Source organism: Heloderma suspectum, chromosome 1, assembly GCF_057233095.1.
Source record: "Heloderma suspectum isolate Gila_16-S chromosome 1, 16-S_ref, whole genome shotgun sequence".
In the NCBI taxonomy this organism is placed as follows: domain Eukaryota; kingdom Metazoa; phylum Chordata; class Lepidosauria; order Squamata; family Helodermatidae; genus Heloderma; species Heloderma suspectum.
This window is the reverse complement of record NC_139458.1, coordinates 326,670,980-326,686,944: the sequence shown is the minus strand read 5'-3', so window position 1 is coordinate 326,686,944 and position 15,965 is coordinate 326,670,980. Positions and strand designations below refer to the sequence as shown.

Sequence of the window (15,965 nt, the reverse complement as noted above, 5' to 3'; positions counted from 1 at the left end):
TCAGCACAAATTATTAGACGAGAAAGCTTTGACAGAGGTGACTGAAAAAGAGGGCCATATCCCTGCCTCTACCTTCCTTTTCCTTTTAATAACTACTAGTAAATACGATATCACAGGGGAAGAGGAAAGAAAATCCTCCCTAATGTGCAGGGAGGGTTACTACAGCATGGAGCTGTAGTAACCCTCCACTCTCTGTAATCTGATAGGGCTGTGCACCACTTCAGCCCAAAGCCTGAACTCTGAGCCAAAGCATGGTGCTTTGGGCTGCTTCCGAGGTGGGGTGGAGGGGGCACAAAGCTTCATGAAGTGAGTCTGGTTGCTCCAAAGCACTTTGGAGAGGTCTGGAAGCCCAGTCACCACTACCGCTACCCAGCCTCCCGCTCTTACCTGGGCCCTTGGGACACCTGCCGGCAGCCGTCTTCTTCCAGGGAGTTGTTGCGTACTTGACAGCTTGATGGCCGCCATTTGAACAGGATCTATTTCCAGAAATACTTCCTGGAAGAAGAAGATGACTGCCGACGTGTGTCCCAAGGGCTCAGGTAAGATGCTGGGGGCTCACATGGTGGGGGCCCCCAAAGCAAGATTCAGTCATCCGAAACTCACTTTGGCTCCAGAGGCCGAAGCAGGTCAGGGGGGCCCAAATCAGCCCGAAGCAGGTCAGAAGCCCCGAAGCAGCCTCCAAGGCAGGGTGGGGGGTCCCTGCATAGCCCTATAATCCGAAATGCTTCAGTGCATATGTGTGGGTGGCGACAGTCAGGGTTGGGCCATGGGCAACAGTCTGGCTTGGGAGTCAGGGCTAAAGAGCAATAAGGGTCAGAGGGCAAAGCAGGAGTCAGAACTGAAAAACAAGACCAGAAACACAAGATATAAAAGAGTTCAAGTAGACTCTGTTGCTTGAGCCACGGTCCACTGAAACAGAAAGCCCTTTTAGACTCCTTCCTGCCCGGTAGACGCCAATGGCCAGCCTCAGTGGAGTCAGTCCAGAAGGTTCTTCACTGAGAAGGTGTAGTGACATGGTTTGCCACATGGGGCAGTGGTCAGCACTTCTTGACCCTTCACTGCGAAATTACAGTGATGAGGCTTGCTGCATGGGAGAGTGGCTGGCACGTCCTGACAGGAACTAACTTCAAAGTCAGCGATGTCACCCACAGGTAGGGCACTTTCTTGTCTTGGTTTGTTTTCTCACAATACTAAGGCATGCACTTACTTTTTAGCTCCCCTCTAATGTGGTAGTAAAGGTTTAATAGAAATCTGTTATGTGATGATTTAAAGTGCTAAAGTAATAGTTCATGGGACATAGGACAGGTGGCAATATCTAAAAAAAACCACCCTGTGATAATAGCTCATTGACATCTGTTTAATGTCCTCCAAGCTATTCTTCACATCCTACTGTTGCTAGTACATTTCCTCTGGTGTCTCTTCTCAACAAAGACATTTGAAGAGAAAAGGAAACATTAAAGAACCCAATGTGTTTAATTTAAAAACAGATACACATTTTAATATTGGCCATAAGAAGGTGCATTTGTTAAGAGAACGCTTTATTGCGGGCTTCAATAGTTTTGTTGCCAACATTAATGGAAAGCTTTGCAAACCAAAGGCTTTTAAAATAGAATTATACTGCCATATCTCACTACATTTAACACTTTTTAATAGTTTAAAAATGTCAGCAGGTCATGGCTCATTTTGGAGTAAATGCCTGTTGGCTAAAAGGGAAAGTGACAACGACTCCTTCCACATAAGCCTAAGTATGTCATAGAACGGCAAATCTACATGTTTTGTTTTAGTGTATTTACCTGAGGGCTAATTCATATGTTACCACTGCAGTGTGGCTACCACTTCCATCATGTAATCAGGTCACTCATTGCATCGATAATATCAAAGGACAGGAACTGCCTTCAGTGGGTTTATGATGTGGTTCTGAATCAGCAAAAATATTAAAGTTCAATATTTAAATGGTTAATAATAAATGATATTTTCCAAAACTATTTTTGGAATAGTTCATCCCAGAGTGCAGGATACGGAATAACGGGCTCAAGTTACAGGAAGCCAGATTCCGGCTGAACATCAGGAAAAACTTCCTGACTGTTAGAGCAATACGACAATGGAACCAATTACCTAGGGAGGTGGTGGGCTCTCCCACATTGGAGACGTTCAAGACGAGGCTGGACAGCCGTCTGTCAGGGATGCTCTGACTTGGATTCCTGCATTGAGCAGGGGGTTGGACTCGATGGCCTTGTAGGCCCCTTCCAACCCTACTATTCTATGATTCTATTTCAGATTTAGCTATGTAACATCCACTCATGGTCAGGGCCAGCCCAAGACATTTTGCGGGCTGGGGCAGTGCTGGCCCAGGTTTTCGAGGGCAAGACTCCCCCAATGGGCCCCTTCTGCAATGAGTCTACCTTCTCACCACCAGTGTCATCAGCTGTGATTGCTTCCTGTCCTCTTTCTCATCATTGCTCCTGCTTGCTTGCTCAACAGGCAGAGAGCCAGTGGGCAAGTAGGCCGTGGCATCCACTGCTCCTCCTTCTCACCACCACTGTTGTCTGGGCCGAGCAAGAGGCAGGAGAACAGGCAGGCTGCAAGGGTGAAGGGGAGGAGCAACTCCAGGGGACTCTTGCCAGTGGACCCCTGCTGCAATGTGGGCCCTTGACAGGTGCCCAGCCATGCCTACTGTAGATACCAGCTCTGGCCTGAGGCATAGAACAAGTTGGCAGCCACCCCTCCATGCAGAGAAACTGACGAGTCTTGCAGCTGAATCTTAATTGTTTACGGTGACAGTGGCAATGGGACAGCTTCCTCCACTGCACCTGAGAGCAATAGGCTAGCTCAGGGTGTGCAGGACAGATTTATGTATTTATTTATTACATTTCTATACCGCCCAATAGCTGAAGCTCTCAGGTTGCATGGCACACTCAGCTCTGTCCTCTCCCACAGAGAGGGATGGCCCAAGAAGCTCAGGAGAAATGCCCCGGGCGCTGCTGCCACTGCCCCACACCCTGCCCCTGCTGCTTGAGGTGACTGCTTCACCCCATCTCTGCCTCATTCGAGGGCTGGCCCTGCAAGATTGCGGGTTAATGTTTCATTCTCCTTCTTAGACTCCCATATAGCGATATTAATTAAATAGGAAGCTGCCTTATGCGAAGTCAGACCTTTGGTCTATCTGCTCAGTATGATCTTCGCTGACTGGCTAGCAGGCTTTCCAGGGGTTTCAGGCAGGGACTTTCTCAACCTTACCTGGTAACGCCGGGGATTGAACCTGACACCTTCTGCATACAAGACATGTACTCTACCCTAGAGTTATGGTCCTTTCCCAGTTACGTATGCCATTAATTAATGTTAATGTTTAATTGATTAATGTTAATGTTAATGAATATCTAATTAACAATACTTCTATGTGAATTGTATTTTGTAGTGATTTCACACGTGTGGCAAATCAAGTGTACGGTCTTTTGGCCTATTCCAGAGCCGGACTGTCTGGAGCACAACTGAACTGAGCTATTCATGGCCCAGAAATTAGGTTTCAGGCCATGCAAGTAATATTAGCACCTTGAAATCCCCAAACCTGCTTCTGTCATTCCATACTTTAACTTGTGCTTCCAGATCCAGATTGGGCAAACGGGTCCTACAGGTGGGATGTTCTGTACATTCCAAGGTTCCTTTGCATAAGAACAGGCCCATTAAAGCATCATGTTGAGGATCAAACTATGAGAAGCTTAGGTAAAACAACAACAAGACAAAACCTTGGGATAAAAGATTCGGTTTCCTGGGGAGGAGTAACCACTTATGGCAGGGGTCTCCCTTATGTAAGCCTGTGGGCACATTTGGAATTTTGAAAAAGTGCCCTGGGCATTAATTCAAATTAGCTGCTGGTGTGTGTCAGGATGGTCAATCACAAAAAATGTTGGGAGTGACCCCCTTCTCTTTGCTTGTAGGTGTGTGCGCATACATGCGCGCTGTATGTCTCTGTGCTTTTTCTCTCACGTCTCCCTCTCCCTCTCTCTCTTGCTCGCTTCTCTCTCTCTCTCCCCCCCTCTGCCCCCCTCCCATGTCTGGCTCCACTTCTCTCTCTCTCCAGCACCTCTTCTCTTTTTCTTTCTCTCTTCCTTTTCCTCCCCCGCCCCACTGCCCATGCAAGTGAATGGAGTAATTTCTCCATCCATTTGCATGGGGGCAGGGGCGGGGGCAGGGAGGCGCTTCCCTTCTGAGAATGGGATGGAGAGGGAGGATCCTACCTCCTGTCAAGGATCCTGTTGCCCCAAGGCTCTTTGACAAGCCTCCATTTTGGGGGAGGGTAGGCTTTCCCCCCCTATTCAAGTGAATGGAGAAATCACTCCATTCACTTGAATAGGGAGAAAAAAATCCTGCCTTGCCCAAAACAGCTGTGGGGGAGCTGGGAGAGAAGCTAACCCTTGCCAAGCACCTTCTCACCTCAGCTCACTACTTTGCTCCGTTCACTTGCAGAGGAGGAAAATAGCCTGGAGAGTGGCTCATTTTGGCCACGCAGGCAGGGTGGCATCCACAAGCACTGTGTTGGGGACTCCAGCTTTACGGTATCTTTGAAATCATCTATTTATACAGTACAGTTTGAGTCAAGGTAAATTCAAAAGTGCCTTTACTCAGAGCAGCCCATTTAGATATCCACTTCCATTGCCACAGCCAGGCTTAAGAGAGGCTTTGCATAAGAGCACAGGAAGACTCTCAACACTGTACTGACTTCTGTCATGATATCCGTTGGCCCAGCTCCAGATATTGTCATGCAAGAGCTCCTTTGGCAACAGATGGCCCGATCATTCAGCTTGGATGGTGCTGATCTCCTGCTGTGGGTCCCTAGAGTCAGACTTTGTGCCCTCCACCCCCAGACAGGTGATCAGTGCCATCAGTGATGCCCCCCCTTTTAAAAAGCAAATAAGGTGATCTATAAACGTTAATAATAATAATAAATAATAATATCATAGCTGTGTGACATACCTCAGAGGCTAGCTTCGCACTGGCTTCTCTCCACAGACAACACCCTGTGCGTGTGGGACCTGGGCCAGGGGACGATCCAAGTTGGTTTCTCACATACAAATCAGCTTGGTGGATTTGGGCATTTATTACCTTTGTCTAAAATGTTACAGCTTGAACATCTGAAGCTGACCAAGTCTGTCTCTAACATTTCATGAGAAGGTCTTTCGCAGCTTTGCTATTTAAGCTCCTTCTAACAGAAGATGCCAGCGACTGAATTCAAAACACGTGTTCGGCATTCTGCATTCAGAACATGTGCTGTACCACTCCGTCATAGCCCCTTCCCTAAATAAAGATGGTGCTTCTGGTGGGGCCAGTTCTCAGAGGCTTTTAAACAATTCTGCAATGGTATTAACCACTGTGATCATGACCATACAGCAGGGTTGTCAAACTTTTTTCATCTCACAGTACCCCAAATACCAGCATATTTTAGCTTGAAGATCTTAGGAGAGGCACTTCAAACTTTCAGAATGGGGTAAAAACTGAGAAAAAGCCAGGAAACCACCAAACAATTGGCGGGGGGGGGGGGGGAGGGCATGGGGCCAGCTGATTGGGGCACGGCTATCTGGGGAGCCCCAGAGGACTGGATTGGGACCGCAGATGGGCCTGTTTTGGCCCACGGGTTAAGCATCACTGTCATACAGCCATTCTAGTCTACATATGTGCTTTTCTGAGGGCATAAACACTTCCTTGTCATAGAAAAAAGAAATCATCCTCATTTGTCCTCTCATTGGCTGAGTACTAGATGCCTAAGAAGCGAGACTGCGAAGCCTCCACAGTGCTGCGGGGTAAAACATTATGCAGGGTTTTCTTTATACTTCGAAAGGAGAAAGTCACGTCTGGCCTATAGCAGATGGTTTAAATATGGTGATTACAAAATCCTGAAGTTAAAATAGTTTAATTACAAAGTCAATACTGCCACCAAGCTCTACTAAGCCTTCAGCATAAAAACAACAGACGGCCTAGTGCAAACGGTAAGGCAATGTTTAACGAGAACTTTGCATTAGCTACTGCAGGGCTGTTTTCCCGAAGATCAAGTGCTTCCCTGGTTTATGTTTGTTAATCATCCCTGTTTTGATCTTAAGGCATCATTGGCTAGTACGTCTAATGAAAATAGTTTTCTGCAAGGATAAGTATTATTATTTATTGATTTTAAAAATGAACATGCTGCTTTTGCCCTCCCCCAAAACAGGAGCTACTCAAAGCGGCTTACAAGATATAAAAGCATAATAACAGACATAAAAACATAAGAAACAGCAAAACACACACACACACACACACACACACAGAGTCAATAAATAAAATTAAGGAACAGCAGAGCCAAATGCTAGTTTATAGAGAAATGACTGGTGAGTGCCATGTTTTGTTGTATTGCAGAACGACCATCTTCTCGACTGGTGTAAGCAAGGGTGAATGTGCTGCTTCTGCCAATATGGCCATGAAATATGTGCACATATTGCCTGGTCATTTTCTCAGTGGGCCACATTGACACGCAGCTACATACATCGATTCTCAGATGTTTTGTGGTGGGTTTACTCCCCACCCCACCCCCTGAAAGCAGCCTGTGAGGATCCATTTTTCTGTGGCGGTATGGGAGGGGAGCGGGCAGGGGAAGAGGGACAGGGATAGCTGGGCTTCAGTCGTCTATGCTCTGGTAACCTCCAAGTTAGATTACTACAATGCGCTCTACGTGGGGCTGCCTTTGAAGGTAGTTTGGAAGCTGCAGCTCGTGCAAAATGCAGCTGCCAGATTGATAATGGGGCCAGAAAGTCCAAACATATAAGACCAACTCTGGCCCGCTTGCACTGGCTGCCTATATGCTTCCAAGCTCAATTCAAGGTGCTGGCTTTAACCTATCAAGCCCTACATGGCTTGGGACCACAATACTTGACAGCACGCCTCTCCCGAAATAAACCTACCCATACACTACGTTCAGCATTAAGGTCCTCCTCCGAGTGCCTCCTCCAAGGGAAGCTCAGAAGGCAGCAACGAGGGAGAGGGCCTTCTCAGTGGTGGTCCCCCATCTGTGGAACGAGCTTCCTGATGAGGTCTGCCTGGCGCCATCATTATTGTCTTTTCAGTACCAGGTTAAGACCTATCTCTTTTCCCAGGCATTTGGCAGCACGTGATGAGTTTTAATTGGTCCTGGATGTGTCTTTAGTTAAGACAATTCAAAGCTGTTTTTAGTTATATGTTGTTTGTGCATATTGTCTGTGTGCTTTTATGTAAATGGCTTTTAAACTTTGTATATTGTATTTAATGTTTTAATTTCTGTAAACTGCCCAGAGCTTCGGCTATGGAGCAGTATAGAAATGATGAAGATGATACTCAGCCCTTTCCTTTCTGTCTGTTTTCTGGTCAAAAGATGTGGATTTTGAAAGATTCAAAAATATGCTAAGGCACTAATAATCCAAGCATCCTTTGTGGCTGTGCTTTAACAAAGCTCTCTCAATCATGTTTGCCATTTTGCATTGTCTGGGCCAGAAGTGGGGCTTTCCTATCAGTACAGATAAAACTGGGAAATCAGATACGGCCAATGGGTGCGTGTACCTGGATATCAGGTATCCAATTGTTCTCTCCACTGATGTCATGGCCACATATAACAGAGAGAGCACTGCTTTGATCCCTTCTTCCACTACTCAGTTTGGCTTTTGAAATCTCGGGAGCTCTTCTTGAGAAGAGCAGATAAAATGGTGCTTAAGAGAGACAGGGTTTTCCTAGGCAGACAATGCAGGTGTTAAGTAGGAATTCTCGACATTTGTGCCGGCTCATGGAGGGGCACAGACAGAGCAGATTACCAGCATTGTTAAATCTTACTCAGGCTACTTCATGATCAGATCTACTTCACAAATGCAGACAAAGGTGCAAGCAACATTTCTGGAAGCTGAGAGAAAGGTGAGCAGTGCCGCTAAAGAGCAAAATGTCTTAAATTCCATCTAAATAAATCCCCAAAGTTCCTTATTAATTCCTTAGTAACCACAGGGATGTCATTTTGGGTTTCTGGGAGGAAGGGGGAGAACAAGAGTCATCGCAAACTTCAGTTGTCTGCTTGGAATTAAACAAACAAAGAACAACATATTTTAAGAGCATTTGTTGTGGTTACTTTTTTATACTTCAAAATAACCAGAAATAAATGTAGGCAGTGCTCCTGATGGATATTTATCATCATCATCTTCTCTATACTGCCCCATAGCCAAAGCTTTCTGGGCAGTTTACAAAAGTTAAAACATTAAAATCCAATATACAAAGTTTAAAAGCCATTTACATAAAAGCATACGGACAATATATACCAACAACATATCACTAAAAACAAGTTTGAACTAAAAACAATTTTTTAAAAATCCAACAATAAAACAACACAGCTTAAAACAACACAGTTTAAAAACAATATACAAAAGTCAGCAAAGGAACAAGAGTTCTAAAAAGGGAAAGCCTGCCAGAATAACAGAGTCTTTAATAGGGCTGTGCAGGGACCCCTCCCCGATCCGACTCGGAAGCTGCTTTGCGGCTCCCGATGCAGGCCTGATCCAGATCAGGCAGATTTGGGGGCCCCTCGACCTGCCTTGGCCCCAAACCCGAAGCAGGGTTAAGATGGCGAACCCCACTTTGGGTCCCCCCCATGCCCCCTCAGCTCCTTACCTGGGCCGTCTCCTCTTCTGCCACCACCACCGTCACCTTCTCTGTTGCACCATGCTGCCGCCTTCTCTGTTGCGCAGCTGCCGCCGCCTCCTTCACCACTGCCCACCGCTGCCACCGCCACTGTCTTTACTGCCACCTGCCACCAATCCAGGCCTCAGGAGATGGCGGCAGCAGAGGGTGGCAGTGAAGACTGAGGCGGCGGCGGTGTGTGGTGGCGGTGTGTGGTGGTGGGCGGTGGTGTTGACGGCGACGGCGAAGACAGCGTGGCAGCAGTGTGGCGGCAAAGAAGGCAGCGGCAGCACGGTGGCGGAGAAGGGAAAGAAGAAGGCAGTGTGGCAGCGAGGAGAAGGCCATGGTGGCAGCGGTGGAGGGGAAGGCGGCTCAGGTAAGGACCTGGAGGTGCGGGGGGGCTGGGCCAGGGGCCGAAGCTCCGAAGCACACCAAGCGCTTCGGTGAGCCCCTGACTCGCTCTGGGCTGCTTTGTGCCCCTTCCGCTTCGCCTCAGAAGGGGCACAATGTGGCCTGAATCGGCCCGCTTCAACTTGGGGTTCAGGCCATGGGCCAAAGAGGTGCATAGCCCTAGTCTTAAATTCCTGCTTTCAAACCTTCAACGAGGTCAGCAGGTGCATTTCAACCGGCAGGTCATTCCACAACTGAGGGGTGGCAAAGGAAAGGTCCTCTTGTGTGTGGCAGGCTGTCAATCTCACATTAGGCAGCTGCAGCAGAGAGCCCTCAGAGGACCTCAGGTGGTGGACAGGGATGTAAGGGAGAAGGCACTCCCTAAGGTACCTTGGACCTAGACCATGCAAAGCTTTAAAGGTAAGAACCAGCACTTTATAGTTTGCTCGGAAACAAATTGGCAGCCAGTGTAAAGATTTTAAAACTGGTGTAATATGGTCTCCACAGGATGTCCCTGGCTGCCATATTTTGTACCAGTTGAAGTTTCCGAACTAAATATACAGGCAGCCCCAAGTACAGCACATTGCAGAAATCAAGCCTAGAGGTTACCAGCACGTGCACCACTGTTACCAGGTCCACAAGTTCCAGGAATGGGCGTAGCTGGTGTATCAGCTGAAGGTGATAACAGGCACTTCTCACCGTTGCCTCCACCTGGGGTGCCAGGAGCAGGGTTGGGTCAAGAAACACCTCCAAGCTACAAACTTGCTCCTTCAAGGGGAGTGCAACCCCATCCAGAACCGGTTGACATACCTCAGTACCTGAATTAGGACCCTTCACGATGAGCACCTCTGTCTCGCTTGGATTCAACTTCAGCTTGTTCTCCCTCACCCAGACCATTACTGACTTCAGGCAGTCATTCAGAGGAGTCATACCTTCCTTGGATAAAGATGTTAAGGAGAAATAGATGTGGGTGTCTTCAGCATACTGATAACACTCAGCCTCAAACCTCCCAGCGGTTTCATGTAGATATTGAACAGCATCGGGGATAGAATGGAGCCCTGAGGGACTCCACATAATAGTTCCTTTTTTGAGGAACAACTATCCCTGAGTGACACCATCTAGAACCATCCTGAGAGAAAGGAGTGGAACCTCTGCAGAGCAGTGTCCCCAACCCCCAACTCCCTCAGGCGATCCAGAAGATACCATGGTCGATGGTATCAAATGCCGCTGAGAAATCCAAAAGAATCAACAGGGATGCACTCTCCCTATTGATTCCCAGGCAAAGATAATCCACCAAGGCGACCATGGCGGTCTCAACTCTGTATCCTGCTCTGAAGACAGTTTGAAATGGGTCCAGATAATCAGTTTCATCCAAGACTGCTTGGAGTTGAATGGACACTGCCTTCTCGATTACCTTGCCCCAAAGTGGTAAATTACTTAGGGAGCAATCCTATGGCCACTAGACAGCAGGTAGATGGCCATAGGATATGCTGTTTTTCAGGAACTGACCTCGGAGCCTGCACTCTGAGATCGGTTCCCGGAAAACTGACCTTCCCCCATGTCTGTGCTGCCTCACAGGCAGTGAGGAGAAGGCCCATCCTCCGTGCTCAGAAGAGGAGCGCGGAGTGGCTGAAAAGGGCTGGGGGTGGGGGTGTTTCAGGGCAGGGAGAGCAGATCTTCCTGTATGACACATCATCGTACAGCAGCCTGCTCTCCCGCTTGGCCCCCCCATGGCTAGACAGCCGGAAACGAAAACAGGGCAGGAGAGGCGTGGAGGGAATGATTCCCCCCTGTGCTTCTCCTGCCTTGCTTTGGATAGATGGTCGCCTCCGAGTTCAGAGGCAGCCACCTATCTAGATAGGATTGCACCCTTACTGGCCTATAATTATTGAAGTCTAGGGGATCAAGGTAAGGCTTCTTCAGAGGCCGTCTAACAATTGCTTCTTTCAGACATGATGGAAAATTACCTTCCCTTAGGGAGGCATTAATAATATTCAGCAATAGTTGCTTTACCATCTCTTCTCCCCTCCCTGGACTACAAGCCAGGATGGGCAGGGATTGAGAGGGCAAGTTGTCTTTTTGACCAAACCAAACAGCATATGGTGATAATGCATGTGGTGTAAAATACAGAAGGGGGGAAGGCTATTTCCCACAGACCACTTCACTGGTTTAGTCTCGTGCAATCCATTGACATTAGACCATTGTACCTAGCCTACGTATCATTCTTAAGAATAGATATGTTTATTTGGTGAACAAACTGAGCCTTCTCAAAACTCACTGAAAGTCAATGGAAGTTCCATTCAGTATCAAGACAGCTGCAGGCTTCTTCTCAGTGTGAAGATATCACTAAAAAGGTCTCAAGAAGATTCAGGTGATGGCGAAGTGAGCAAAAGGGGATCTTTTTACAGTAGGAACCTTACAAAGCCTTCAATCTGAGGAAAAGTTAATTGTTTCACTGAGGGGTGGCCAAAGTACTTTAAACCAAGATGGCGTAGTGGTGGGGAAATAACTTAATCCTGTGGGGCACCACCACAAGACGCAAAGGCCATCCAACAATGAGAGATGGGGGAAAACCTTATCTTTAGTTCTCATGGATATTACAGCTGCCTTGCTACCCTGGAGGCACAATTCCTAATATAATCGACAGTATGACTAGCACGCACTCCTCAGAGAACTTTTGGTCCAACCTTAGTCCCCGTCTAGAACGCTTAGCATTCATATTAAAAGAGAAGAGCTAAGCATGGATAGGTTAGGGATTTATATGGATAGGTTAGGGATATATATGGATAACACAGTCAGTGGGCAAAACAGCTAAGGAGAAACTTTGCTGAACTACTATATCTTGAGGAGAGACTTGAAGGGATAATCTTCCATGTCCTGCCCAGAAAAGTACACCAACATGAGCAAGCAGCAGTAGTATAATGGATAAGAGTATTATCCTGGAAATCTCCTATTGAAATATCATCTCAAATACTATAGCAGTAGGAGGCTTTATTCTCTCAGCCCCCCTGCCCTCCCCTGGCACATCTGTTATGAGACAACAATACTGACTTACTTTACAGAACTGTCACAAGCACTGGTGTGGTGAAGCCAGGGCTTGCGGGGTTGGAATTCCCGGACTTCCAGGAATGGAAGGGACAATGATGTCATCTGCTGCCCCCCTCAGACTTCCCTGCTCCCTCTGAGCTTGACTGAAATCTGCACAGTAGCTGAGGTGGGGATGGATTTTCCCAGCAACAAGATGTTGTTGTGAGTTATCCTGTCATGCAAAGTATTTTGGGGTGGCTTGGTCTTGAACAGGCAGTTAAGATTCACTAGCTTTACAAAATACCTGCTTCTGATGGAGATGAAAACCTCTTTGTTGACTTTGAGATAAATTGTTTCTCTCCGGTGCTGGGAAAATAAATTCTTGGAAAAACTTGAGCAGGTGGTCTTATGTCATTTGAGTATATGTTGTCTTCCCTTCTTCCCTTTGTCCTGCAATCTCAGGTATCTTCAGCCAAAGTCCAACATGCTAACCACTACACTGCCCTTTGCCAGCTCACTATTCTATGACTGCCAGCTGATCCTAATAAACTGGGTATTATGCTATGTTCTACTCCTCTTTGGTGTGTGTATGTGCGTGCATGTACTCACACACACACGCACATGGATCAACACGGCTGCCTGCATTTTTGGACTCTCCTTTGGGGCATGGCTATGGGTGCTGTCATGATGAGTGACTGCTCTTCAGATTTTACCACTACACCAGTGGTTGTAAGAGTATGTATAAGAAGATGTTGATCACTAGCAATATGCTATGAGAAATGCCCTTATTTAGTTGAAGTTCATTGTGATCTCCATATGTTGAAAGGTGAGCAGGTGTTTTCTTATTCCTGTCAGAATGAGGAGCATCTTGTATGGATAAATCTATAAAAGAGGTTATTTTATTATAAATATTTATACTCCACCTTTGCATACAAGATACCCAAGATGGCATACAACAATAAAAAAAATCCAATACGACAAAATAAAGTAAAATGCAACAAATATGCATTTCGCATTTCAGTTTTATGTGTGAAAAGAAATAGTCCCTCCATATTTGTTTTCTCTAAGAGCGTGCAGTTTTGCAACTGGGTTGGGCTGTACGTTGTATAGGCACATTTGTAGGTTCTTTTTTCCCCCTCCTCTACCTTATGATCCATTGAGGAAGTGAATCTTTTGTACAGTAAATCCCCTGAGTAAAGCTCCTGGTACAATGGGAGAAATACCCTATTAACTTGCTCCTACTGCAAAGACATACAGTACACGAAGGAGACAAAAAGACTTTCAATATCAATCTCTTTTTAAATGCAGAATTTAACTGTGTATCTGTCTTTACTATAGCAACAAGGGCACCAGGGCAGCCTGAACATGTGGCCTTTTATTTGATCAAGGATAATAATCAACCAAGCCAAGAGGACGGGAAGTAGATTTTCCCATTTCAACAGCTTGCAAGAATCTTTTTGGTATTTCCAGTTTACTGTGTGCAAAGACCATTCTAAAAAGCATTAGGATGCTACATAAGCTGAACTCTAGAAAAACAGCTTGTAAAAATTTAATATTCTCCTGAGTATTTCCCTAACATCCTTATTTTGCATTATAGCCCACCATTTTAAACACTTTGCAACTCCCTTTGTGGGCCAAAACAGACAGTATCTAGCAGCCATGTCTTTTTAATGTTTTTCCTAGAGTAGGCTCAGGGCTTCTGATCTGGACCTTAACACCCCCCCCCCACACACACACACACACACTTCCCACACTAGGGGGCTGATCTGGATTGGGGCCTTATGCCTTGTGCTCTAGAGTAAAAATGAGAAATGTAGTTGCTAGGTATGGATTTAAGGTAATGTCTGTTTTGGCCCTCAGACAACTGGAGAATGCAGCATGCCTGGACATTTGCTGTAACACATTAAACATACATTCGCCACACTGAAACTAGTTCAGCCTTCCTGCCACCATCTTGCTGTGTATTTAAGATGTTGAATCTTAATACATCTATCATGCTATGTCATTGACCTGAATATATTTCTGCCCTTCGAAGTGTCTGTCTGTCTGTCTGTCTAGAGTGAGTTCCTAGTATTTTACCAACACTCAATGGTTGCATCAAGAAATGGTACCTAGCGTTGGACCATGAGCGGGGCCATGCAGGTAGAAATGGAACCTACCTGCATGGACCAGAGCGGGGCCATGCAGGTAGCAGCTGGCTTGGTTCTTGATTGCACCCTTTAAGTTCTATGGGACAAAGTAAATTGGGACAAGGGAGAGGATGCAAAACCTCACTCTCAACCTGTGCACTGGATGTGTGGATTCCCAGGGGCAGGTGTCGTGCCCATTCTAACAGAGCACTTAAGTGCACCCCTTTCTTTTCTTTGACATGATTGTCATTGACACCCATCAGGAAAGGCAATGCAGTGGCAAGTCTGGTCTCCACCTACAGGGATCCATTTTCTTGTGCTTCCCCTAGAAATCTGTGCAGCTCAGTACCCCCCCAACCCCAACACACACACTTATACTGGGCTTCCCCAGTATACACATACACCCTGTCGTGCTGATGGCATGTCATTATTTTGCATATCAAACCCAGAAGGTCTACAGTCCTGTTTGATGTCAAGGGTTCAGAACCAGAACTGAGCATGGACCTGGGCATGTGCTGGATGCAATCCTGCATTTAAAGCCGTTGTGAGACTAAGCTGGAAACTTTGGATAGAAGAAGCGGTGCTGTGTCTCAGACCGTGAATGTGGCATTCAAGGATCCAGCTTCTGCATTCACCGCAATCAGCTGTCCTGCCCTCCAAGCTCAGTGAGGTGGTCTCTGGAGGTTGGCTGGGGGCTCCCTGTGATCCTGATGTCATGGTCCAACCATTTGCTGGTGAAGTTTAAATTGATGGTGGCCATTCCCCTTTGCAGGGGTACAATCACACTGGTCTACCCCAGGGGGGGATTCCTGAATGCTCTTGGGGAGTTTTTGGTTATGCCCTGGTCTCACTGGATGTCTCCAGAGGGAGGACTCGTAGCCCTACCAATTGGAAGGCATTGTACAGCAATCCTATGGTAAGAAAAGTGTCAGAAAAAGTGGCAGGAAAACACAGGGAGCGACACAGGGAGTGTGGAAGATGATAACATCCGTACCCCTCGTAAAATGCAGGAATGGGACTATAATGAGGAATGATGGTACTCTAAAGCCTCAGCTAGACGCCCCCACTATGGCAGGGCTTCTGCCCCGCCCACCACTGGAATGCAACCCCCCCCCCCCAGCTCCTTCAAAATGGAATTCGGCTCTCAGGCTGAAAGAAGTTCTGCACTATGATGCAGTGGGATGAAATGAGCTACTGACACAATGGCTCCCAAGCGTCCGCTTTGGCACTGCCAAGCCCACGCTGCCCCAAATTATGCAGCTGAGTTTCCTGCTTTGGGGGAAATTGCAAGGGGCAGCACAGCCGGAGTGCAATGGATGAGCCTCACCCTGGGAAACCATCCTTCTTGATCAAGGTGTCTTCCCCTGCCAGGTAAGTATGTCAAGCCTAACCAGCTCCCTGGTTTACTGGGATCCATGGGGTATGAAACAGGCCAGATGATGACTAGAACACAGATGGTGCAAATCTCATAGTGAATATGACCAAGGACCAATGAGAGCACATTTGTTGTTGTTTATTCGGTCAGTCGCTTCCGACTCTTCGTGACTTCATGGACCAGCCCACGCCAGAGCTTCCTGTCGGCCGTCGCCACCCCCAGCTCCCCCAAGGTCAAGTCTGTCACCTCCAGAATATCATCCATCCATCTTGCCCTTGGTTGGCCCCTCTTCCTTTTGTCTTCCACTTTCCCTAGCGTCAGCATCTTCTCCAGGGTATCCTGTCTTCTCATGATGTGGCCAAAGTACTTCAGTTTTGCCTTTAATATCC

At 47.0% G+C, this 15,965-nt stretch overlaps 1 non-coding gene across 1 annotated transcript; it reads right to left on the bottom strand.

Moving 5' to 3' along the window:
• Positions 1-15,422: 15,422 nt before the first annotated feature.
• Positions 15,423-15,580, bottom strand: LOC146359463 (U1 spliceosomal RNA). The gene has a single exon (XR_014787082.1). It is a non-coding gene; the product is annotated as a U1 spliceosomal RNA (small nuclear RNA).
• Positions 15,581-15,965: the final 385 nt, after the last annotated feature.